General features: G+C 40.0%; 1 protein-coding gene across 3 annotated transcripts in view; it reads right to left on the minus strand.

Annotated features, from left to right (window-relative positions):
* The window catches only part of LOC113033278 (leucine-rich repeat transmembrane neuronal protein 4), a 61,896-nt gene that overhangs the window by 17,883 nt on the left and 18,478 nt on the right, over positions 1-25,535 (minus strand). Inside the window, exon 3 of one of the 3 annotated variants that reach the window (XR_013912514.1) lies at positions 15,037-15,264. The exons of the other annotated variants lie outside the window; for them this stretch is intronic. The gene's annotated coding sequence lies outside the window, so the exon portion shown is untranslated. The remainder of the gene's footprint in view (positions 1-15,036; positions 15,265-25,535) is intronic. 3 annotated transcript variants of the gene reach the window in all.

Genomic DNA, 25,535 nt, shown 5'->3' on the forward strand with positions numbered 1-25,535 from the left:
CAGAGAAGACAGGGGTTGGGGTTAAGGATTAAAAGAGGGATCGGTATAGACCTAAACTCAGCCTTGGTTTGGGGCCTACATCAGACTAACTAAAAGCAAAAAAATCATCCCTTCTATAATCCTCCTGGTGGCTTTTTTCCCTCTGCAATGGTACTCTGTTCTTTCCAGTTTATGTTGGAATCGTCAGGGAGACACAACAGCATGAAGCAGACGAGCTAACAAGCTATCCGCTAATTATGGAAAATACTGACAAATACCATAAGGCAAGTAATTAGTCTCGAGCAAACTGTTCCTGTTACATTTTTCTCCTGGACTATATTTAGAAAATGAGCCGCACGCTGGAAGTTCTGCATTTGAAGATTCTGATTGTTTAAACAAATGACCATAGGCACATTTTATATTTGCCAGAAATCACTATATGATAGAGGGATCCTTTTTCAGGCTGGTTTTCAGATTGCCAGAATTTGGAAAATTATTGTGGGATATGTGAGGAATACAGCTAGCAACCACCATGGCTAAGCAGGAGGCATGAACACCTGTCAATCAAGGAAACATGCTGCCAAATTCAATTACATGACATTTCCTGGCCAGGAGTCAGTGGAAACAGCAAAAAAAGAAAGAAATGCTATGAAAACCCCATTAACTGCATGCAAAAACTGTCAGCCGAACTTATCACAACATGAAACCGAGGTCCTAAATTTTAACAAGATGCCTCTAGCTAGCTAAAATGTTATATAAAATTGTATATTTATGTTAGCTAGCATCAACAGGCTAGTCTTCTAAATAATCCACATTTTACTATATTACAGGTGGCACACTTTAAAAGGCCTCAATCACAATGGCTGCTACCTCCAGTCTCTAGAAAAAAATATGTATTCTCAAAACAGTCTGTGTAGGTTCTTAGGCATCCAGGTCATGGTCTAAGGAGCTCGGAAGAACGCCAGTCAGGCTCCCGGAGGTTACTGGCTGTGTGTGCAATCAGTAGCAAAAAGGGTACTGCACCAAACACCTGCTTGTGATTGCTTTGATCGCTAGCAAGTTCCCCTGGATGCTTGAATTTTGCATGGAAGACAAAGGCCTTTCTGCAAAAACTTGCTAACTAACCACACTGAAACTTGAAAAAGTGCATCGCAAACGAGAAGTGGAAATCGTTTTTCACCAGCGACTGGTATTAGCGGGGTGGATGGGTGGAGAGATGTCACTGACCAGTCTTTAGGCCTGCTTTAGCAATTGATTGCACAGCTAACTTCCATTAACTAGTCGCAACCAGGTGGGGAATGCTCATTTTTCCCTAGCAACAGATGCTTGCCTGGCTGTCTCCTACCTGTGTCTAGGCCTCTGTGACGGAGACTCTTGTAAACATAGCGTTATTACTCATAGGTTTCTAAATTATGCACATTCCACTATATTACTGGTGGCACGCTGTCAAAATGCTTTAGCTTCACTTAGAGCCTAAACTGTTATTTGGATGTTTGACAAAATGTTTGCTGCACACATACACTACCAAAGGTGGCAAAGTCAAGTTGAGGGCTGTAACCAAAACAATGGGCCTCCACAGTCATTTCATCCATTGCCAATCTAAATCCCTGTAGTGGCTTTAGTATATATTTTTTTTCGAAAGTACAGAAAGGCAGAGGAAAAGAAGCTCCTAGATTTTGGGCAGCCAGTGCAGTAGCACAAAATAGACAGCTGGTTTGATAAGACATGGATTTTTTTGTTAGTCAGTGGTTACCAAGAAAATGTTGCTGCGGCGATTTAAGCATATACTTTGAAAGCTGACTTTCTTGAAGCATTCAACCATGAGAGCTCAAAGTCTGAACAAGGTAATAATCATTAGCTTTTGATATATAGAGCTTAACAGGATTTCTGAAGAATCTTTTATGAATTTTTATTACTCTTACCGCTCTCACCCTTTTTAAATACCTGACTGACCCCTTCTGAGAGCTCAGGTTAATCTGCATAGACTCTGTAGTGCTGAGGTTGAAGTAAAATAAAGGATGCTAAAGTGGAAAGATGGCCAGTGATTTGCATTTCTTAGAGGCTGGCAGATAAAGCTTTTCCATATTGTGTATGTCACAGAGTAGGGCCTAGGATGTTGTCATGCCATTGCTCCATCCACCGTAGTATAGGCTTTTCACTTCTGTCCAGTTTCCATGGTGATAACTCTACAGGATAGGCTGTATGTCTAACTCATAATGCTGTGGAAGATTATGTGCCATTGCATGCGGGTCTCTGTATGCCACACATGATAGTTTATGTGCTGGGTCATTGTGTGAATATCCGCTTAAGTTTCACACTAATATCAAATCTTTAAGGAAGGATACACCGAAGGAGACACACAAAAACACACAGATTTCCACTGCTCTAAATACGCCTCATTCTTGGCTGGAGAACCAACTTGTGCAGAGGGAAACAACTGATTGCAAAAAGAAAACTGCAGGAAAAAGATATTACATTTAGGTTTATCTCTGTCAGTCTTTTGTTTCAGCAGAAAAGGCCTAGAGGACTGCCATCTGTTTAAGTGCTACAGTCTGAAATCTCCTCTGAACTTGAACAGACTTGTTCAATAATGATGTGGCTGAAAAAGTGAAGTGACAAAAAATGAACTACAGCCAGCTGTTGGCCTCCTGTGATATTTCCACAGAGGAACAATCTGCACTACGATGATCAGGTTGAAGGCCCAGCAGAGATTCATCTGCGTCGATGAGAAGTGAAAATTGCTAAAGGATACAAGTGAAGCAAAGAGGCACGAGGCCAGCTCTGTGATAGAATAGCTGTTGCATGGAATCGCATTACAGCGTCTTTCTTCTTCCTGTCAAACAAACGGACTGTTCTGCCCCACTTTCAGAAGTCTCAAACTGTCTTTTCCACGGCAATGATCCCAAAGATTGGTTTTTGTTTTAATGCCGTGTCTCTGGTGCTGCTCATGCCACTCCCCTAAAAGCCCGGGATATTACAAATGCTGTCCATGCATGCAGCTGCACACAGCAGCGATAACTGCACTCTCATTAAACTGTCTTCACCTGATAAACATGTGATTGTTGACTGCGGTAGAGATAAAATAACATAATATATAGCGCTCCCTGTGATGAGCATCAGTCTTTATGGCTCTAGTGACGCATGGTGTTTGTAGTTTGTTTTATTTAACTCTTCTATTTCTGTACGGCAGATGAAAGTACCGTAAGCTTGGAGGAGATAGCCGCTGATTTTACACATCAAAGTCTGGTTACAGGTCTTTGAAAGCACTACTGCATTATGTGGAAATAAAAACTTTCGAAAGCCCTTTGTGGCTCCTGAGGGAGCACTGCTGTCACTTAAGGGTGAAGACTGAAGAGTTTGAAAAATAAAAAATAAATACATAAAAATAAATCTGTAAGTGCAGAGCAAGACAGAAGTGTGACCTCTGAAACCTGCATCTCATCTTAGCCAGCCGATGGGCTGACTATTATCTGTTTCGGATTTCAAAATGATCAATCCTCTGTAACAGAGTTGCTTTTATTCCACATATAAACAAGACAGTTTGTTTCTAAACAGGTTTCTGTTTGTTTGCTGTCTCTTTTTATAAGAATAAAGGTTTCATAAAATGATCAGGCAAGCTTCTTCACATAACTTCAACCCCCCTGAACCATCTTTTCTCTCCTTTTTCAATATTTCTTTTTGTTGGCATACTGCATGTATCATGCAAGATAGTAAACAACACGAACTGGCACATCTGGAATGTGGGTGTCATTTGAGTAAGGTTTCTCTACAGCTCTTCTGAAATCTGGATTTATTACGATTTTCTTTTTTGGTATCATGATTCATCCACTTCAGAGAACTTTGTGCCTGTTTTGTCCAAATTACAACAGAAACAGGAGCGACTATTGTTATACAGATAATTGTTAAACATTTGATATTTTTCCCCATGTGCCAGCTAAAGAATTTATGCATATGTTTACGCAAATGAATCATGACTCAGAAAAAATGGTAAAATTTAGGGTCTACCAAAAATATCCATCCATTCTTTCACTTCCCCAGCTACAAACTGTATTGAATGGTTATAAATGGTTTGTCCTATAAAGGGAGATCAATCAACAGCAGGAAACATGCAATCAGCCATCTGACTATGCAGCCTGAGGCTTAAGGTTCAAATAGCATCCTGTTCATTTACATTTGTTTTTTATATATCACCAAATCACAATGTAAGTCACGCTGTACAAGACACTTTGTATTGTAAAGATGTAAAGAGAAAACCCAAGACTGTGTAACCCAAGAGCTACATCTCAGACCCTATAGGCCTCAGTTAGCATGTTAAACATTACAGCTAATGACAGTTAGACAATTATAAAAAGACTAAAAAAGTATGGCTTACTTGGAACAAGCCTTTCCCTCTAAAAAGAACATGAGAGAGTACTTAGATTTGCAAAGTTGAAACTGAACAAAACCACAAGGCTTCTGGAACAATGTCCATGAAACAGAGATAGTATAAGTGAATTCCTGCAAACCTCAATGAACTGAACTAATACAGTAAAGAAGAATGCACCTGGATTTCTTCACACCAATGTGAGCTACTGATAAAGTCATACAGAAAATGATCAAGATATTGCTGCAAAACGTAGTTCTGCCAGATGATGCATAGGGTGTATTTGATAAATGATATTAAATAATGACACACTGTAATGTGTCATGCATTGTTGTTCATCTGAAGTTGTATTCATTTTAGGACCTTGTAGGATTTACGTACTTTTTTAAAATTTTTTATAAATGCCTGCATACTTAAGTCCTGTGTACTTTGTTTTTAACCATGACAGCAGAAGCACCAGATTTTATCATGAAGGCTGCATGAAATAAAAAAGATAATATCCTGCTGCCACCAAGTTTTTGTTTTTATTGTGTACAGTAAAGTGGTTCTGAAAATGTTAGTCACAGTCGGTGGGCTTCTCTTGTAAAGACAGTGTAACCTCATTAGTGACCTTTAAGTGTGTATTAGAAAATGCAATAAAACCTGTGTAAAAAATCCCAGCGTAAGACCAACTGTACTAACTCTACTTACCGTGACATGCATGCACAATGATTTTAACACAACCCCACATGCACAAAGTAATATGCACAATATGAATGTTGTAGCTCACCCATTTCCAAGCCAGACCCAAATGCTATTATTACAGTGTAAATAGAACACATTCAAAATGAAAGATGTCAAATTAAATTTTTTAATCTACTTCACACTCTTTTCTGCTGCACTGAACACTGTGGTCCTTACTGCAGTAGTCTGGGCTCAAATGTAAATCACCCCCTCTCCCTACTTTCCTGTCTACTCTACATTGCCCCATCAAATAAAAGCCCCTAAAAAAGGACCATCAACCAAAATTAATTTGGCTTTAAATTGGTCATGTAGACACACAAGACAGCTTTTGGAATATTAGGCATATTCCTCTACGGGGCTAAACGACCAGATTTCTGTCAAAACACAAACAAGCCTACGAAAAAAGAGCCCGTCTACATGAAAATATAGAGATATTTGGAGCTTTTTTGTCAGCAGATCAGTCTTAAATATTGCAGGAGGGGGAAGCAGCTGGTTGCATGAAGAGGTAGGAGGTGATGCGGTACACTTTTCTCTGCATGCTATCACTCTTGTAAGGAAAACCACTCAAGCTGTCACTCTGCTTTTGTTTTTACAGGAGATTACTTGTCAATCAATAAGTGACGTCTTTGCCTTTCTATTTTATGATGAACTTGAGTGTAGCCGTAGCATCTGGAGGCGATGCAATTTTCCCAGTTTGTTCCCTGCTTGAGATAAATACCCGGTATTTATTACAGAGACACTGCTGGCAGCATAAAATGCATCATTCCCTGTATGCCAGAAGATATCTTATGGGAAAGACCCCACAGACGTGGGTGTTTAAAACAGGAATGTAACAGCCTTTGTGATTCGACTCTTCTTTGAATCGCTGCTGTGCTACTGTATGTCAGCCACTGATGTGGAGTAGCAAAACACGTTTATTTTTATGAAAGTGTGACAGATTTTCACTTAAAAGAATAATTGTGCTACCAAGCATTTGGGGTGTCAAATTAAAATGTGCTTTGCAGCACTTCAGCAAAAACGAGCTTTTCTGCCAGTATGCTGCCAACAGGTAGGTACTGTTCTATTCAGGGGAATGATGCCGGGGAAAGAACATTGTGTTTACAGCTGGAAAGCCTTACCCATAGCCCTGTCTGCTTCTCTTCCCTCCTCTCTCTGTCTCCCTGCCTTTCTTCCCTTGTCTAACTAGGAGCTCTGCAGCCACATCACTTTGATGGTCCTCTTTATTAAGATGAATGAATCTCATCCGCGTGATGCCCTCCTTCATTTTACTGCAGCGCATTCCCTTTCTGCTCAGTGTGCTTCAAGTGCTCAGCTGTCACCTTGAGTAGCCCAACAGGATGTCCCTGGAGGTCACCTTGGGGATGTAAGTTCACAGTCCCAGTGCAAATGTTTTGTTACCCTGACAAAACTGCTGCAGCATGACTCAGTTACACTGTCTATCTGCTGAGCAGGATGCAATGTACCCAGCAGGACGGCCAGTAATAAATCACATAAGAAGAGCGAGGGGAGAGAATGAAGGGAGCGAGGGAGTAGAGGTCAGCAACCTCAATGTTTTCCGAACAACATACATTTAAATTCATCGATAAGATGAAGGAAAGGTGGGTGTAAAGGATGCCAGCGGGGTCTGTCTGTATCCTGGAGTGATATAAAATGATTTTATGTTTTTTCGTTTTGCCCCACCCCCCTCCTTTAAGCCCAGCTGGTTGAAGACAGAAAATGTAATTGATTACAAGACCTAGTGGTTCAGTTTGGTCTCAGTCATTTGATTATTTACCTCTGCTCAAAATGGGGAATAAAAACTAAGCAGATTAAAGGTTGACCATTAATCCGCTGTGTTTAGCAATCAAATTAATTTCAAAACTTCCGATGGTACTTTAGTATAAAAAACCTTATATTCGGGCAAGCCAGTGGCTCGGCAGTGTGGATGGCAGACCTGTCGGTTCGGCCGAGTATTAAAGCCGCTGTGAACAATGTCTTATATTGAAGGTGATTCAAGTAAGTCTGTAAACTGAAAAAAGAAATTCTGTGTGGTAAATGGAACCATGAATTCTGCTGTCTACTAAAACAAAAAGGCGGTTCATGCTTGAAAACCCTCCAATGTGGCTGAATTAAAACAATTCTGCAAAGATGAGTGGGCCAAAATTCCTGCACAGTAAAAGACTCATTGCCAGTTATCACAAACACTTGTTTGCAGTTTTTGCTGCTAAGGGTGGCCCGACCAGTTATTAGGTTTAGGGGGCAATCACTTTTTTTAGACAGGGCCATATAGATTTGGATTTCTTTTCCCTTAATCATAAATACCTTCATTTAGAAACTGCATTTTGTTTACTTGTGTTATCTTTGTCTAATGTTGACAAACGTACAAAGAAAAAAATAGGAATTCTGAAAGGGGGCAAACATTTTTTCACACCTCTGAAGATATTGTCCAGTCTGTCTGACTAAAGCCTATATTTAGACTAATCTATTAAATTATTACAATCACTTCATTGTATTATTGAATGAACTGTTTAGATGGCCACTTCAGTTAAATCCTTCAGCCAATATTTATAAACCAGATTTTAGCCGTTTCTGTTTGTCTAAATGCAAATGACATTTCAAGTAGAACAATCAAGTTCTACTGAAGTAGAACACTGACTAAACAAATTTAACCCAATGTTACCTGATGGAAGGCAATAGAAATGTTAAGTCTTTAGCATTTAACAGCTAATGCTACACACTAGAGAAACAGTGATTGGAGGCTGCAGTGCAAACAAAATTTATTGCAGCTGTGTGCACTGAACCGGCCGGCTTGTTGGGTTTGAAATGGTTGCTTCAAAAATGGGCACCAGGTCTGCGCAACTTTGGTGTGATAAAACACCAATTAAATCCCGATAAAACAGAGTCAGGTTGCCACCAGTTTCTGACTGAATTAGGTCACATTGGTTTGCATGTAATCTGTTTATGATACAGTTCAGTTAACTTGCAAATCTGCTGCCATCTGTTGAAAATCCATTGCAAAGCCATTGCCATCTACATCACATTAAATGGAAATTCACCTTCAGATACAACTTCATCACGTAGCTGTTGACACAAGCGCTTTGCAGGCAGCCTTGCTTTTACAAAGGAAAATAACCAGAATGTAACCAGTTGGCTACGAGTTGAGTCAGTTCCTGTACTGCAAACAGACAAGTTGCCCCCATTGCAGCAAAATGACTCAGACTCATTGCAGTGAGTTGGCAGTCTATCTGCATTTATAAATTGGATGGCAAGCCTTTGCTAATCTGAGAGCGATTCCAATCAACCCATGTTGACCTATGCAGTCGCCTTGTGATCAAAAGTGGTTGCCAAAGGTTGAGGGTTCAGCAGTTTCAAAGAAAGTAAATCATGATCTCACATTTGCTGTTTGGTCAGGTGCTTGCTGCTAAGTGTAGCATAGTTGAAGGTAATTTGCAATAACTCATATAAACACGTACTTGGCTTGTAGTTCATAGCTAGCAGTAGAATATCACAAAGGGGGGTGTTTCTTTTCCTTCTCTTGAACCAATAAGGCAAATGTGGGGTAGGTGTGGGTCACCTACATCTCCATATATATATATATACTCTCTGTCATCCATTAATACACTATGAAGACAACGTCTTCTGTTTTGCATTGACATCTAATGAAGTAATGTGGGCTGCTTTCATGTCTGCTTCATACAACACGGCCATTAGGCCAATCTTTACATGTATCACCTAACAGTAGTAACACACGGAGAGTGGCACAATGTCTCCATTTAATATCCACAGATTTTGTTTCTCAGTGTGTACGTTCATTAAAGCTTCACAATGCTGCTAGTGTGGCTTTAGAGTTATTGAGATTTGCAGCGTGATGAAAACTGGCACTACAGAGAACTTGCATTAGGCCGGTGTCTAAATTCTCTATGCAGACTCTATTAATTACAGGATTACAATGCCTGTTCCAGTCTGTCGTAGCAAAGATCACGGGCATCTGAAAAGGATATAATCAGATAAAGATGTTAGACTAAATGAACACAGCCAAACAATACACCCTGCTGTTTACTGGACCTATAAATAACACGAAGGTCTTTTAAAAAGCAATTAAAACATCCATGAACCATCTTTCAAGCAGCCAACACGCCTAATATTGTGAATCAAGGTCAAGGAGAATCTATCCTGCTGAAAAACAGTTGTCTGTTTTTCTCCTTTGCCAAACTTTAAGGTTTTTTTCTTTCTCGCTGTCTATCTCTTTACCCACTGTCAGACACAGCTGACATTAGAATTCTGACACAGCCTCCTTCAAGCAGTGTTCAGTGCCAGCCACTTAATTTGTCATTTATTGCTCCATGACAACTGAAGTAATTGAACCTCTTGCCCATGGATGCGATCTGCCAGCCTTGTGGCGTTTTCTCTCCTCGTGGTGAGATTGTGCTGTGGGGCCTTGGTGCAAATAAGGGCACAGATCTCATTTTATAGGGCAGTGAGATTGTTAGTCCTTACCCTGGGAAAAAAGGCCTCTCTGAAATGTTTTCTTTTCCCTGTGTACCTTAGAAAGGCTAACCAGATACACCAAATAAAATCAGAGAATCGGAGAGTATACAGTAAATAGCTAAGAAAAGGAAGGAGTACAGCCTAATGGGATAAGGTTAAATGTTTTATTGAAATAAAAGATTTTAGGATGTCCGATACTGGACAAAAAAATTACCTAAATATGTGCATGCAAACTAGTGATCATTTGCATGTTTATCTGATGCATTATCCGCGAGGGAAATGAAGGGAATTGTGAATCAGATAACGAAAGAATGAATTAAAGATGATTCTTTGATCCACTGATTTACTGCTTTCACTGTGTGAACAAATGATCACCTCTGACCTTGTTATGAATATTCACATGGCTGACAGAAAGAAATCTATTGATCTGCTGACCCCTTGACCTTTCCCACTGTGCTATCAGCAAACCGTACATACCTGTAATTATCCTGTCATCTCCTCTGCACAGTGTCGACTGTGAAGCTTATATTGACCATACAGTACACTTGTTTGGTCATCGAGCCAGCTCAATACATATGTATGTATGTTGGTGTAAACAAATGATATGTGCACAGTGATTAACACGGAGCAGAGCACATGTAAAGATGCTCAAGAAGCACTAAGAAGAGATTACTGGTTTGAGAAACAAGCTGCCCAGATGTTACACGAGTAGTAGTACAAGTGCTTATAGTAAGTCGCACACGAAAAGCTAGTATCTAAAGCAAGGGAGTATTTTACTACATGTAAGGAAATACTTTCCTTTTAAAATATTTCCAGCTGTAACTTTTGGAGTATTATATATGTACAGAGAAGCAAATCAGGTTCATGCAAGAGGCAGAGCATGGACCAAAAAAATTAAAGCTAGCTGCAAGCTTCAAATACCCCAAAAGAACAGAGCGTAAAGACGATAAAATGCTCTACAGCACTGAGGAAAACTGCAGAATGGAGAGCGGACTAAGCTGAATGTTGTGTTTAAGTAATCACACAGAGGTGGCAAACCCTATAACTGCCTCCATTCAGACTCAGTGCTGGAATAAATATAGCAACAGAACAATGACAACTGAAGGAGACAGCTTCTAGAGAATTCCCAGCACAGCACTCTAACTACCTTGGCCAAACTTTGCTTTTGCATTGGAATTATTCACTTTAAGTGTCAAACTGCCTCACTGACAAGGAAATACAATATGTGTAAAAAAGTTCATAACCCAGCTTCTCCAGGTTACAACCTAAAACATTGTTAGGTGTAATTTCACGTTTTATTTATCTAGCATCAAATCACAGCAGCAGTTGCTTTAAGGTGCTTTATATCTTAAGATAAAGACCCAACAATCAGATGACCCCCTGTGAGCTAGCACTTGGCAACAGTGACAAGGAAAAACTCCCTTTTAATAGGAAGAAACATCTGGCAGAACCAGGGAGGGGCAGCCATCTGCCACAAGCGGTTGAATATGAGGAGAGGGAGATGTTGCTTTAGACCACAAGTTGCACTGGAGAAATTCTCAGACCTCAGAGACAAAAACCTTACCAGATGTATCTTTGAATGATTTCTCCACAATATCATCTGTATGTGCATTTAAGATGTCACAAATGGCTCCCAAACTAGTCCAGACATTAAACATGTACTTCTGTATCAGACCAACCCAACTTTCTTGTTGCCACGGCCACTGCTAATGAAAGCTGGATCTCTGGATACAAACCACGGACTAAACAGCAGGCTTTAGTTAAGAGTTTACCATGCCTAAGCCTGAAGGAGAAGGACCAGGTCAGCAGCACCAGCAGGAGCATGACTGTCGATCACTTCACACCCCACTTGCCAAATTTGTCTCCTACCAGTTTTTTTCTTTTTTGCTGAAACACAAATTATGGTGGAGACATGACACATTTGAGACTTCCAGTAATCAAGTGCAAATGTGCATGTCCAGGTGGTTACAACAGAAATTCCTAGTAGCAGGAGTGTTTGTAGCAGAGCAGCTACTGGTCGAAGATGACAGCGGCCAAATTTAACTCAAAAAGGTCTGAGTCCCGGATGTTTTTGCTACTGTATGTCACTACATGCTATGTAAATTCCTATGTTAGACTTCATCTAAACCAAGATAATTTCACAATATCTGTTCATATGTCCACAGCAGTCACTTTACCACTGACCAGCTCATTAAACCAATAACACTCAATGGTCAATGAAGGCTTATTAAACTAAATTTCATCTTAAAATCATTTGTTATATTTAATACCAGACTGCACAGAAAACTGTTATATAATCCACAGTACTGTGCAAAAGTTCATCCCCCCCTTCATTTCTTTATATTTGGCTTCCGAGGAGTCAGACTGTCTTATAATTTTTTTTAAAGTGGTCCTGAGGAGTAGTTCTCCAGGTTTTCTGAATGTCTCTCAAAGTTTTTCTTTGAAAATTAATCAAAAGCTTGGAATATATCAGCATGGTGTGGAGTGTGCCCTTTAAAAAATGTTAAGGAAACTGGACACTTGGTAGATAAAAGTAAAAGTGACAGGGCTGAAAACTATCTAGAGCAGATGAAAAATATTTGACAGTCCTGTCCTTAGAAATTGGAAAAAATCCAGAAGAAACCTTATACGGGATCTGAGAGATGCATCTGGCTGATCTACAGTTCACTTGAGACCAGAAATGGTCAAGCTGAGGTACGCTGCATCACACAAGAACTGGACTAAAAATAAATATCAACAGGTCGGATGTAGTTGAAATTGTCATCAGTGTGTACAGAGGTGGTCAGGACAGGTATCATGGTTTGGGGCTGCATTGTCAAAACTGATGGAATTCTGAATGTGGTCATGGATTGGTCTCCCCGGAGCCCAGTGCTCAACATTATTGAGGCAGTGTGGGATAATGTTGGCAGAGAATGAAACAGAAGGCAGTCAAAAATCTAAAGAAAAGCTTTGAATGTCCTTCAAGTAGCCAGCAGAACTATTCCTGAAGACTGCTTAAAGAAATTACAAGTAACCTTATGTTTGCATATTTCAGTAAATCACTGCACCTATTTCCTTTTTTGTATGAAATTTTTCACACAGTACTGTAAAAAATGTCATTACAAAGTTTGAGATTTTAATTTTTCAAGGTCGATTTTGTATTTAGTGCCATCTTGCAGAGGGCACACAGGTCTGCAAAATGAATTTATTCATTTATATGTGGAAAAATAACAGAACGCAACTGGCTTTATTTCTGGGCTAACTTGCCTTAATATGATAAATGCATAGACATTTTTATTTAACAAACTCCCCCAGACTGTCTTAACGGAGAATCACTATATACACATATATATAAAATTCCACACTCTGTTTATCTCTGCATGAGCCATCATAATAAAGTAAGCCCTGCATGCCATCAAGGACTCTGTGAAGTCAAAAACAGTTTGTTTGAGTATCTCACATCTTTGTACTGTGCAACAATGCATAAAACTTAAAGGCAAAATCCAAGCTCATGAGTCATCCTAGGCTTTACTCATTTGGCATGTGTCCACAACCTTCATATCAATCATTTCAAAAAGACTAATTAGCCCAGCGCTCTTGGCTCTTCATGAGCTCCAGTATGTTTAGCAAAGGTGAAAAATACAAAAGAAGTGGACTGACTCATCTTTTCTCGAGTCCTGTTGTATAAAAGCCAAGCCTAAAGCTTTATCACCATCAGTTGAATCTCTGATGAATATTTTGGTGTCAGCAACAGATTCCTTTCTCCTCAGCTGTGCAGACAGACGTACCCCATTTACACCTGACATTGTCATCAACCTTTTATGTGGCTTATATATTATTCAAATGGAACTTAAGGCTATATCCTCAGATACACCATTCCGACGATCTCAAGTAAATTCTGCTAGCTCAGTTCAAAGAAAAGCCCCATTAACAAAGAGGTACAGTTTCTTTTTTTCTGCTGGCCGCGCTTCACTTTCATGACTGAGCTGTGTGAAGAAGCGTGGGCACGGCAGGAGATGATGGACACAGTACACAAATGTTTTCATCTTCGCTTTCTCAGACAGAGCAGACATTTGGCTACCATTTCGGTTTCTATTCATCTTCAGATCGATCACCACCAACCTTATAAAGCCAATTTCATGTACAAAGCACTGAGCAGCACACAGTGGTGCACACCAAAATCTCTTTTTACGTATTTCAACCATTTAGTGAATCTGCCCAGTTACCTTTTTAGCTGCATTCCACTGTGCATCAATCAAGGTTATACTCAGTGATTTATCAACATTAATTTATATCTGTGCCACACTGCTCTCCCCTGTCCATGTTTTACTCCTCAACATTGCATTGTACAGCTTGGACATCACTACCATTTCACAGCGACAGTAAACATCTGTTTTCATTGTGCTGCATTGTAAGTCTCATCCGTGTCCAGTGGCTGGAGCCTGTCCCAGTGTGCTTTGGGCGGAAGGCTGAAAAGAAGTATGGACAAACAGCAGCCCACTGCAGACACACACTTAGTCATGCTCGCTCACACCTACAGTGTGAGAGTCATCAATGTGTCTAACCTGGGTTCTGTGTATGTGTGACAAAGATGTGTATGCAATGACATTCATGTGTGTAACGTAGGAAGCGTATAATTTCAGCCAAGCATTTACATGTATGTGTACGTGCACTAAGTTTATTGTTGCAAAGAAAAGACACTATTAGTGACCGTGGAAACAATTTACATAATGAGGCATGCCACATGTTGTGCTGTTAAACAGCACGATGTCAGAGGTTAAAGGCAAAAAGAATAGTGCTAGCAATGTGAATGTACTGTAGATGTGTTGTTTATTCCATACAATGCTCTTAAAGATCAGACACTGAGGCAAATGTAGGTGCGGATGATTAATACTGTACCCACACAAACCCTGTTAATGTCAATTATGATGCGTACAGTGGTTAGCAAGACATTAAATTCCCAATGTTCCTTCATTGTGCTATAATTATGTTATTAATAATCGAATATAAGAATATATATTTCAACAAAATACATATTGGTATGAATATATTTAAAATGTTGGCAGCACTTCCTATTACAGGTTAGGAATAATGTAGTAATAATATGGAAACAAGGAGATAACAATAATTTCAATTAAATCTTATTTATATGGCACCAAATCACAACAGCAGTCACCTCAATGGACTATATTGTACGCTAAAGACCCTACAGTAACACAGAGAAAAACCCCAACAATCAGACAACCCCTTTTTAGCAAGCACTGTCACAAACAAGGATGCAGTGGACTCAAGAGCAGACTCAATTGCTCGAACTATATACAATTTATTGAAAGGAAAAGGAACTTAAACAAGACTGGGTCTAACAGAAATTATTCGCAGGAACTGAGGGAGGCCCGAGGGCGGCGAAACGGACTTTGAACACAAAGAGAACACGGGCGGGAACTTCTGCAAACACAGGGTTTTACTGAATGGGAAACAATTAAAGGACAGAGGTGAGTGGTACTAGTGGAGAGTCTTGTGCTTACTTGAAAACACCGGCTATTAGGCGGGGAAGGGGTTGCTGTGGGAGTGTCCCAGGGATGGTTGAGAGTGTGGGAAAGCTGGTCCAGGTTCCAAGGTGTCAGGGGAGTTGAAGTACGGGCTGGAGGGCAGGCTGAGGAGAAGGTGAGTGTGTAGTCCTAGGGTTCTAGGCAGACTGGAGAACGGGATGGAAACAGAACCAGCACTGCTGATGAGCACGACGGGTGATGAATCTGGAGAACACAGGAGACGGAGAACACATTAACCCACGATCCAGGCACACAGAGTCCGAGCACAGAGGAGGCCAAGTTTATCACGGGTGGTAGGAGGACAAACTGGCGAGGAGTGGCAGGCAGCCCTGGCTTAAAAACCCTCTAGATGGAGGCCTGGAAATTGGAAGCAGGTGATGAGCTGGCCAACTCCACCCCAGGGAATGGACAACAGGAACCTGGACCACACCCGACCAGACACTCCCACGGCATATGACAAGCACTTGGTGACAGTGGGAATGAAAAACTCCCTTTTACCAGGAAGAAACCTCAAGCAGAACAAGGCTCAGTGAGGGGCGGCCATCTGCCATGACCAGTTCAAGGTTAGGGGAGGAAGACGGGACAAAAGACAGCGCTCCATGTTACTCTGTGAATATTCCAACTATTTCTGTATGGAAATAGCAAGTTATCATCTCTTAATTACACGCCTTATAATTGAGTTTGCTTTAATATGTCAATGATATGGAATTAGACAGAAACAGGGATTTTTGTATGTTGCAGCCCTGATTCCTGGTATGAAACTACCACATGTTCAGGTGGTTCCAGGAAATAAGTCACACATTACATATAATGTTTACCCAGTTACCTTCAAACAAAGACGAATGCTAAGGACATAATGCAGGAATCACTCCAGTATTATAATATGATAACAGTATCCTAATATGTCAAAGCATCAATCAATGAAGCTTCTTTTGGCTGCTCCCTTATTCACATGGGGTCACCACAGCAGATGGCTCATTATATGTGATTTGTCAGAGTTTTACACCAGATGCCTTTCCTGACGCAGCCCCCAATGGGATCTAAGTCTCCTTCCAGCATCAAACTGGGGAGCTTTCATGTGTAAGGCAACAGTGTAAACCACTCTACTATGGAGCCACGGTTAAAGCAAACAACATTAACTTATAATTATGAGGTTACTACCACAAGTTTGTATATACAAATGCACAGATATTACAATTTAATGGTCAGGAGGTTAATATTATTACTATAATATTTTGATACTATTAGTAATTGTTTTGCCTCACAGACATATATTTGTTTCTGCATTATTATCCCCTGTTATCACGTAATTACATATATTTCAATGTAATATTACTCAGAAGATCATTATTGCTATTTGCATATTATTACCTTCTTGTTTCATCTTATTACACCTATTACAGCATCATTACAAGCTATTAAAATCTTCATTCAGTTATTGGAAATGACAGTTATCACCTAACAGTTGTGACGATGTGTCAGCCACCTGGTCAAGTTGTAGTGTGCTTCCATGTCTCTCCAGACTAATTATATAGTTAGAGTTGCCTGGTGAAGTAAATGAATAAAAGGAATAAGAGTCTGTGTAAAGCTCTAGTGTGTTCTGATTTTATCACTATATAGACAAAATATACTAGAATCTATCCATCCATCTATACAGGCACAGTGGTTAAGTAATTAGCACCATCACCTCACAGTAGGAACCCGCTGGGGCTTTTCCGTGTGAAGGCTGCATGTTCTCCCTGTGCCTGCGTGCAGTATCGCAGGGTACTCGAGCTTCTTTATTCACTCCAAAGACATGAATGTTAAGGTAGCAGGTGAATCTAAAAAAAAATCTAACTGGTTCACTGGTGTGAACCAGTGCTAACACAGGTCTATCTCTCTGTGTTAGCCCTGCGATTGACTGGTGATCTCTCCAGGGTTTGGCCTGTGAGAGCTGACAGCTGGATAAACATACATTAACTTTACAAAATGTGAACATTTGCAGTAGGTTATTCTCTGCTCTGATAGGGTATGTCCACTGAGGTCATTGATGGACACATATGATAACATTCCAAACAGATTGCATTAAGTAGAAGATGGGTGTCACGGTACTTGGTCTGCGACCCACTATTTGTGTTTCAGCTTCTGGAATTAGATTCTTTGAATATTTTTTCATGTGTTTGGGTTTCTTTAGTTCTCGGTAATCTTAGTCCTCTCTCCCTTAGTGTTTAGCCTATGTTTAGTCTGTTCCCATGTTTTCGTTTGCTTTTGTATTTCCTCTGTCCCAGAGTCTGTCGTGTTTCCGTGTCAAGTCTGCATCTACATGATGTCATGCCTCCTGTTTTATTTTGATAGTCGTTGACTTATGTCAGTGTATTCTGCTTTGCTTCCTTTGTCTTGTTATGTCAGATTTGTCCCAGCGGTGTTCCCACCTGTTCCCCATCCTCTTGTTGTCTTGCCTGTGCATTTAAGCCCTGTGTTTTCCTTTGCCCTTTGTTGTGTCGTACCACTCCATGTGCTGTGTGTTTCCAAATTACTTGGCACCTAGTTTTCTAGTTTCCCTAGTGTTTAAGTTCTTAGTTTCTAGTTCATGAGTTTATGTTTCAAGTGTCAACAGCGCAATAATTCTGCCTTTTTGAATCCGTCTTCTCCATGTTTAAGAGTCCTGCTTTTGATTCCTCATCTAGCTCCTCATCCAGCACCAAATTGTGACACTGGGTTAGTTTTACCAAAACCACAAAGATACACAGTGTTTTCTACCCCCTTCATAGAGCCCTATTAAAAATCTATCCAACAATGTGCGTAGAAGGTTCAGTAATTCTGTCATTACACACTCAAGCAAAAGCACAACTGGATGAGGGGAAAAGGTGCCTTAATTGGATTCTCATGCAGCCTCATTTCTGCTAAATGTGTGAGTAGGCATGTGTTTAGGCACAACAACTGTGCTGTAATATGAAACAGCAAATTAAATGCAAACAAGTTGCTACGCTAAGCAAATTAAAGATGTGTAATTGCATAAACCAGCATGGTGAGCCCAGCTGACCTCGAAGAGTGCCTTTTTTTGTTTTACGAAAGCAATAACACACTTCACCTCACCAGCAGAAATGTTTCTGGAGGAGGATCGAGGCATGAGAGTGAAAAATGCGTCTTGTATTTTTTTGTATCTTATGTTCTATTTATTGCTAATAACTTATTGATCCACAAAGAACTGGAGCTCATTCACCAAGAGTATAAAAAGCCAAAAAAATAAATAAAATAAATCCACATTTTAGTTCCTCTTTGAAACGAGTCCTCTAAATGTCTGGTAATATTATCATCATTAAGAGCAGCTGGTTAGGTTAATGACTGTGGTCAAAAACTGTTGAGTCACCGCTGACTTAAAGAAATTGCAGAGCTACAAATAAAGCTCAAGCCTCACTCTCAGCTATCAGGGACTTAAACCTCGCCATTACCAATGGCATTCCTTTGCAGAACGGCTCAGCCTGCTTTGCATAATAGGGTGAGAAGTTCAATGATGTGAGCAGAGCTCAGTGTTCTGCTCCTGCTCCACCATGTTGCATGGACCAGCTGAGGTTTTTTAAAGACCTTATAAACTGCACCATTGATTCTTGTAAATAGAGCCCATGGTTGTTGGCTTATGATTAATGGAAGTAATTTTGAAATATCAGGAAGTTCAACTTCAGAATATTCTTTTCTGCAGTTTCTCACTCAAACCACTACAGTCAGAGTGTTCTTGTCTGTACAATTGCTCAAAAATTCAGGACGCTATTAAGTAGTCCACTTTAAATAATGTAATATTAGAACCATCACCACAAAATGTACACTAACCCAAGTCCTGAGACAGCAGAACGGCTGAAAGATAATTTGTATGTATGGGTTTTAAAGTGGCCCTTGCTGCAGCTGTACAGTACTATACAAAAGTCTTGAGCCAGCCCTCACTTCTTTACGTTTTCCCAGAAAAATGGGAAGCAGACATAGCAATTTAATGAAATATTGCACACACTGCAATATATAAAATCCGAGTTTGTACAATTTTAAAGAGCTTGGAAGTCAATATTTGGTATGACCGCGTGTATTCTTTAACACAGCCTGAATTCTCTTTGGCAGCTTGTGCCTAAAAAATGACACATCTTCAGGACATTGCAAAGCTCTTCTTTGGATGTCGACTTCTTTTTGTTCCGTTCTCCATCAAGATGATCCCACACTGCTTCAATAATGCTGAGATCCAGGATCTGAAGAGGCTGATCAATCACTGACAGTATTCCACTGTATGTTTTTCTATCCAGATTTGATTTTACTGCATTGGCAGTGTTTGAAATAATTGTCATGCTGACAAATGAAGCTGTTGCCAATTAGATGCTTTCCAAATGGTATTGCATGGTGGATCAAAATCTGATGGTACTTTTCTGGGTAATATTCCATTAGCTTTGACAAGATCTCCCACACCACCAGTTGAAATGCAGACCCAAACCATGACAGAGCCTCCACCGTGTTTTACAGATGGCTTTAGACACTCACTGGAAAGTAACAAAATGCTTAAAGATTTGATTTAAACTTGGCTCTTAAAGTTATCTGCTTGCATTTGGTGTCTTTAGTATGCCTAAATGACTAATAGGAGAGTGGCTTAACAAACAGTAGAAAACAAAGTAAACATTCATGTGAAAATGTTCAGGTGCAAGAAATTGACTGAAAATGATTGAAAAAGGAGAAAATATCCAAAATAAAACTTTGAAAGACCTTCAAAAAGCCTGGAAAACTATTGCTCAAGGCTATTTTAAAGAATAAGAAGAAAATCTGGGTGCTTGGAAGCAAAATATGAAGAAATGAGGAGTAGCTCAAGACTTTTGCTCAGCATTTTAACGTTACCAGGTAATAACTGGTTGATGAAGCCTTTCCTTGAGTGCAGCCAGTTATAAAAATGAAATACATTCTTAAACAAGAGAGAAATTCAAGGGCCAAGAAAAATCTTTCCATTTAGCAAACAAACCTAACTTGATGGGTTGTCATTTTGCCCTTCTGCCAACAAACAAGCTTTAGGGGCTGCTCCACGGACCTTGGGTTTGCACTAAATGTTTTTGTTCTTTAAAAAAAACACACCAGTCGCCTGACTCGGAAACTGCTGACAGACAGCACATAATATAGCGTTTGTTCAGAATTTCCACAATGAAATGAAAAAATAAAAACGTTTCTTGACTTTGCAGTCAGATGTGACTGCTGCCATCTCCGCAGCTCTTGATGAGTTATACATTGTCAGTGGGTGTGTGTGTGTGTGTGTGTGTGTGTGTGTGTGTGTGTGTGTGTGTGTGTGTGTGTGTGTGTGTGTGTGTGTGTGTGTGTGTGTGTGTGACTGTGCTCTGGAGAGAGATGAAGGCAGCATGAATGCGAATTGTGCATCTCTCTGACATGTGGGTCGACGTGAAGCAGATTGGACTAAATGCTGCCGCTCATAACGATTCATATCAGCAGCCTTGTTTTCGGCTCACTCGAGACATCTAAATTCATGGAGTCTATTTCTCAACTTTTTCAAGCATGTTGTGGCACTGAAATGTCAAGTTAGAACATAAAGAGCTATTTTACAAAACGTAGTGCTGTATGGGCAAACTGGAGAAAAGAAAAAAAAAACATTACCACTAAATTGTACTAAGAAAAATGCTATGCAGGAAAATAGTTTCCATCATCCTTAGCAAAACATTTGAGATTGAATTAAGCCGCTTTAATATGGAGGGCTACACTTGTCATTTAAATGTGGTCATTTTTGTTTCATTACATTTTGGCCGTACACCGTCAAATTTGGGCAAAAAGGGAAAAATGAAAAATGCTGGAAATCCACTGCAACTGAGGGCAGTGTCTGTGCAATACAGTCAGACTATTACAGAGGAGAAAAGCTGTTTGACAGGTGGGTGGAAAGAAAGGGGGGGACGAAAAGCCTCAGGAGCAAGAGAAGCGCATGACCTCTCCATTCTGCTACAGCTGTGAGCTCGCACCTATGGAAATAGGGATTGACGAAGATACGAGAGTCACCAAAAACAGGGAGTCTTCAGTAATGTCAAGCATGTACGGGCATGCAGGATCAATAAGTCCTGATCTCAAATTGATAAAAACGCCCATCCTCCGGGGTTAAACTCTACAGATCTATCTGTACTAAGGATGCTCTGCAGAACACATAGCCCTGCGCTTTGTTCTTTACTCTGGAGTTTGAATCTATTTGCTACATGAGGAGGAGTAAATCTGTCGGAAGCAACGACTGCCCAAAATCTACTTTTAACTACAGTGGGCCTCATTTTAGCCTTGATGGAGAAGCTTCTGTTTTCTTATGGTGAACCCAAACAACGATCTTTCTCTAACTGGAGGACATATACAATGCTGGACATGAGACAGCAGCTGCTACTGAATGGAGAATCCAAACAAAGTGTAGCCACAAACATGTTTGGGGTTCACTCTGGTACAATAGCCTAGAAATCGGAGTGCTTTCCAGCGCTGGTATTTTCCAGAGAACAAAGAACGCTGGCTCCAGCAGGGGAGAGAGGCCAGCAAAATATTTCCAAGGCGTTCAGAAACATTTCAAAATCACATTATAACCATCATAACATTATAACAGCTGCTGTAATGCTGACCGGTAATAAAATGGTTTGAAAGCGGATCATGCAGCACTGGAAAGCTCTAATTTGTGTTCCATGGTGATACTAGGAGCTCATGAGTAACTCATTGTGAGCAACAATTGAACTGATAAAACTAAATAATTAGAAGAAAATGAGGTGAGCACATAGAGGATTTCCATGCACAGAGGATCTCCATGCGGCTGCTTTGCTGACTGGAGCTGATGAAGTTATCAAAGTGAACAGAGCAGGATGCACGCTCACGACCGTTTTAACAACCTTTGACTGTCTTGATTGATCTGAGTGAATCCACGTGCTCACATGCTGACAGCCATATGTGTTACCATGGTCACTGAATGATTTGTATTAATATATGTATCATTTATAAAAGAGGTTAAGGACACTTCTTGAGCAGTTTATAATCAGCAGCTATTGAATTTATGGTAATGCCACATAAAATCATGTCGATGGCCTGCGTGATAATGGATCAGAAACAAACCTCAGTAGGACAGGACTTTCACACATTTAGATCACAATTTTAGACATAGCTGTGTCTTATGTTGCTGTTTACTTCTGTTATTATTCATTCTTTTGCTAGAATGTATAGCCAATTACATGCAATGACTTTATTCACAATCAAGCATTGAAAACACATCAAATGGGAACATGTACTGTTTCAAGGAAAATAGTAGCTTAGTTTGAATTTGATGGAAGCAACAGATCTCTAAAAAGAAATGGGCCAGTGCAAAAAGAGTAAGTAGTACTAAAAAGAATCAGCTGGAGGGACGTTTTGAACTAATTAGGATAATTGGCAACAGGTCAGTAATGTGATTAGAGAATTTAGAGAGTTAGAGTCAAAAATAAAGATGAGCAGATGTTCATCAATTCCCCCAAAATTGTGTCTACAAAATTGTGAAGATTTTGAATATCTCATCATTTACAGTGCATAATATCATGAAAAATCCAGGGAATCTGGAGAAAACTCTGTGCAAGAGACAAGGCTAAAATTCAATATTGGATGCCTGTGATCTTCGAGCCCTCGGGGGCACTGCATTAAAAACAGCATGATCCTGGCATGGAAATCACTGCATGGGCTCAGGAACACTTCCAGAGATCACAGTCTGTGAACATAGTTCACCGTGTCATCTACAAGGCGGCAGGTTAAAGCTCTTTCGTGCAAAGAAGTCGTGTGTGAACATGATCCAGAAATGTCTTCTCTGGGCCAAAGCTCATTTAAAGTGGACTGAGGTAAAGTGGAAACGTGTCCTGTGGTCAGACAAATAGAAATTTGACTCTTTTTTCTTTCTTTTTTTTTTTTTGCATAAGATGAACACCACTTCTCCTGCATTAAAGAGGAGAGGGAGCATCCGACTTTTTATCAGCCCTCACTACAAATGCCTGCATTGCTAAAGGTATGAAAGTGCACTAGTGCCTATGGAGCTTTAGAGCAACAGATTTACAAACCAGATGGCGTCTTTTTCAGGGAAGACCTTGCATATTTCACCAAGACAATGCTAAAGCTCATACTGCAGCTATTACAGCAGCATGGCTTTGTAGGAGAAGAGTCCAGGAACTCACCTACCTGCAGTCCAGACATTTCACCAACTGTAAACATTTAGCACATGATGAAATAAGGAAAACAGCAAGCAGCATCCAGGACTGTTGAGTACCTAAAGTCCTACATCAGAAAACATGTAGGGGATGCTACATGATGGCCTCAACTATTTTCCATTCTTGTCACTTTAAACTTGTACTTAGGAAAGGATTGTGGTTTGGGCGTAAAACACACTCCGTCAAAGGCACAAACAATGGACATCTGGTGATCTTTCAACCTTTTTTGTCATAATACAACATTTTTAGCCGTCTACCAAAGTAGATGAGTTTAAATGAACTAGCAAATAGGTTTTCTGTGCATGGACACAAACTGGCTGTACAAAATCAGCTCAACATTTTCAGAAAGTGGACAAGGAGATAACATTGTTCAGCTTTCCTTCTTTAAATTGGCTCATTTGACAAAACTGAATTAGTTCCATTAATTGCATTCAGTTCGTTGGCTGATTGGCATAAATGATGGCTTCACTTTAGAAACCAAGTTCCACTGGCTCTAAATATTCTTCTCATAATCTCTCCCATCTACCTACGTTACAACAGAATTGAATTTTTATGTCAATGTGTCGTTCACAAGTTAATTTGATTGCTGAATTTATTGGCATGGAAAAACTGGCTCATCTCCAAGGAAACTGGCTAATTACGCTTTTTCCCAGTTTATTGCCTTTATTTTGTTTTCCAGCACATGGCCTTGCAGTTTCAGCCTATATAATTTTATAAAAGTATAAGTTCTTTCTGTCAGTTTGTCTTCCTACTTTAAGTTTGGCTTGTTTACTTTTCGCTGTATGGAGAAACATAGCTGGGAAAGGATGTTGGTAAAAAAAAAAACACAGTACAAAAACATGGAGTAAGGTACCTGGGGAATGTCGAACTGAAAGAAAAGAAATCCAGAAATCAGCTGAGGTATGTTTATATTCTGTTCACTCGGAGCACACGTAATCCCAACAGGAATATCTGCCCCACATCCTGCATTGTGTAGACAGCGTTGTTTTTTCGTTTCTGTGAATGACCAAAATTAACTACAATTTTGCCCAGCATGGAGTAAATTTTTTTTTTTTGGTTAATGTTTGACTGCTGTCTGCCTACACAAATCCAGAAAGCATTTTAAATTTAGAGTGCTGAAACAGCCCGCTGATCAGAGTGTATTATATCCCTTTTAGATAAGGCAAGTAAAAATATTCTGCCGGAACAAAGGGCTGACCCATTTGTTTGATTTGAAAAGAAGCATTGGCAGCCAGAGTGAAAACGGAGAGATGAATCCCTCCGCTCCCTCCACCTGTTCACAATACATGTCAAAGCAGATTATACGGCAGCAAATATTTAAACATCTCCATAGCATTTAACATCAATATTACACACGAAATGAAATCTGACACATTTCATTCCTTGAGTCAATTTGTTCCATGTGCTCCAACAGCTGTGCGCTTCGGCAAAATTTCATATGAGTTTGATCAAAAGTTTGATTTGTTTAATAAGGCTGGTTCTTGCTCCCCTGCTCTATACAGACATGCTACGCCCACTCTAGCAGTGTGCTGATACACCTTATGTAAGAGATGTATCTGTGTGTGTTTATATACGTGTGGGTCTGAAAAGTGAAGCAAAGCAGAGGTGCTTTAAACTAGCATTCTTTCCCATGGCCAGCAGGAGGTAGCAGTCTATGAGAAAATCGTTCCATTTCATTCATGACCTCAGTATCATCATCATCATCATTTATTTATTTATATAGCACTTTAAAAACACACCTGGTAGACCAAAGTGCTGTACAGTACTAATATGCACATAGTAATAAAACCAGACATAGCAATAAAGTTAAAAAACAATAAAAATATCAGTTACCCACAGAGTTAAAAGCCAGGGAATAAAAGTAGGTTTTTAATAAAGACTTAAAAACTGGCACTGATGCAGCCTGTCTAATATGGAGAGGAAGGTTATTCCAAAGCATCGGCGCGGCAACAGAGAACGCTCGGTCTCCTCTAAGTTTCAGCCGTGACTTTGGGACCGAAAGCAGCAACTGCTCAGCTGACCGAAGGGAACGAGTGGGGACGTGGGGCTTCAACAAGTCAGACAAATAAACAGGTGCCAGACCACTTAGAGATTTAAAAGCCAATAAAAGGTCTTTAAAACAGATCCTGAATTCAATTGGAAGCCAGTGTAAAGAGGCCAAAATCGGAGTGATGTGATCAAATTTTCTTCTGCCAGTTAAAAATCGTGCCGCAGCATTTTGCACTAATTGCAAGTGTGACAAAGTGCCCTGCCCAACCCCTGTTAAAAGAGAATTACAATAATCTAAAC

Source organism: Astatotilapia calliptera, chromosome 12 (genome assembly GCF_964374335.1).
Source record: "Astatotilapia calliptera chromosome 12, fAstCal68.1, whole genome shotgun sequence".
NCBI lineage: Eukaryota > Metazoa > Chordata > Actinopteri > Cichliformes > Cichlidae > Astatotilapia > Astatotilapia calliptera.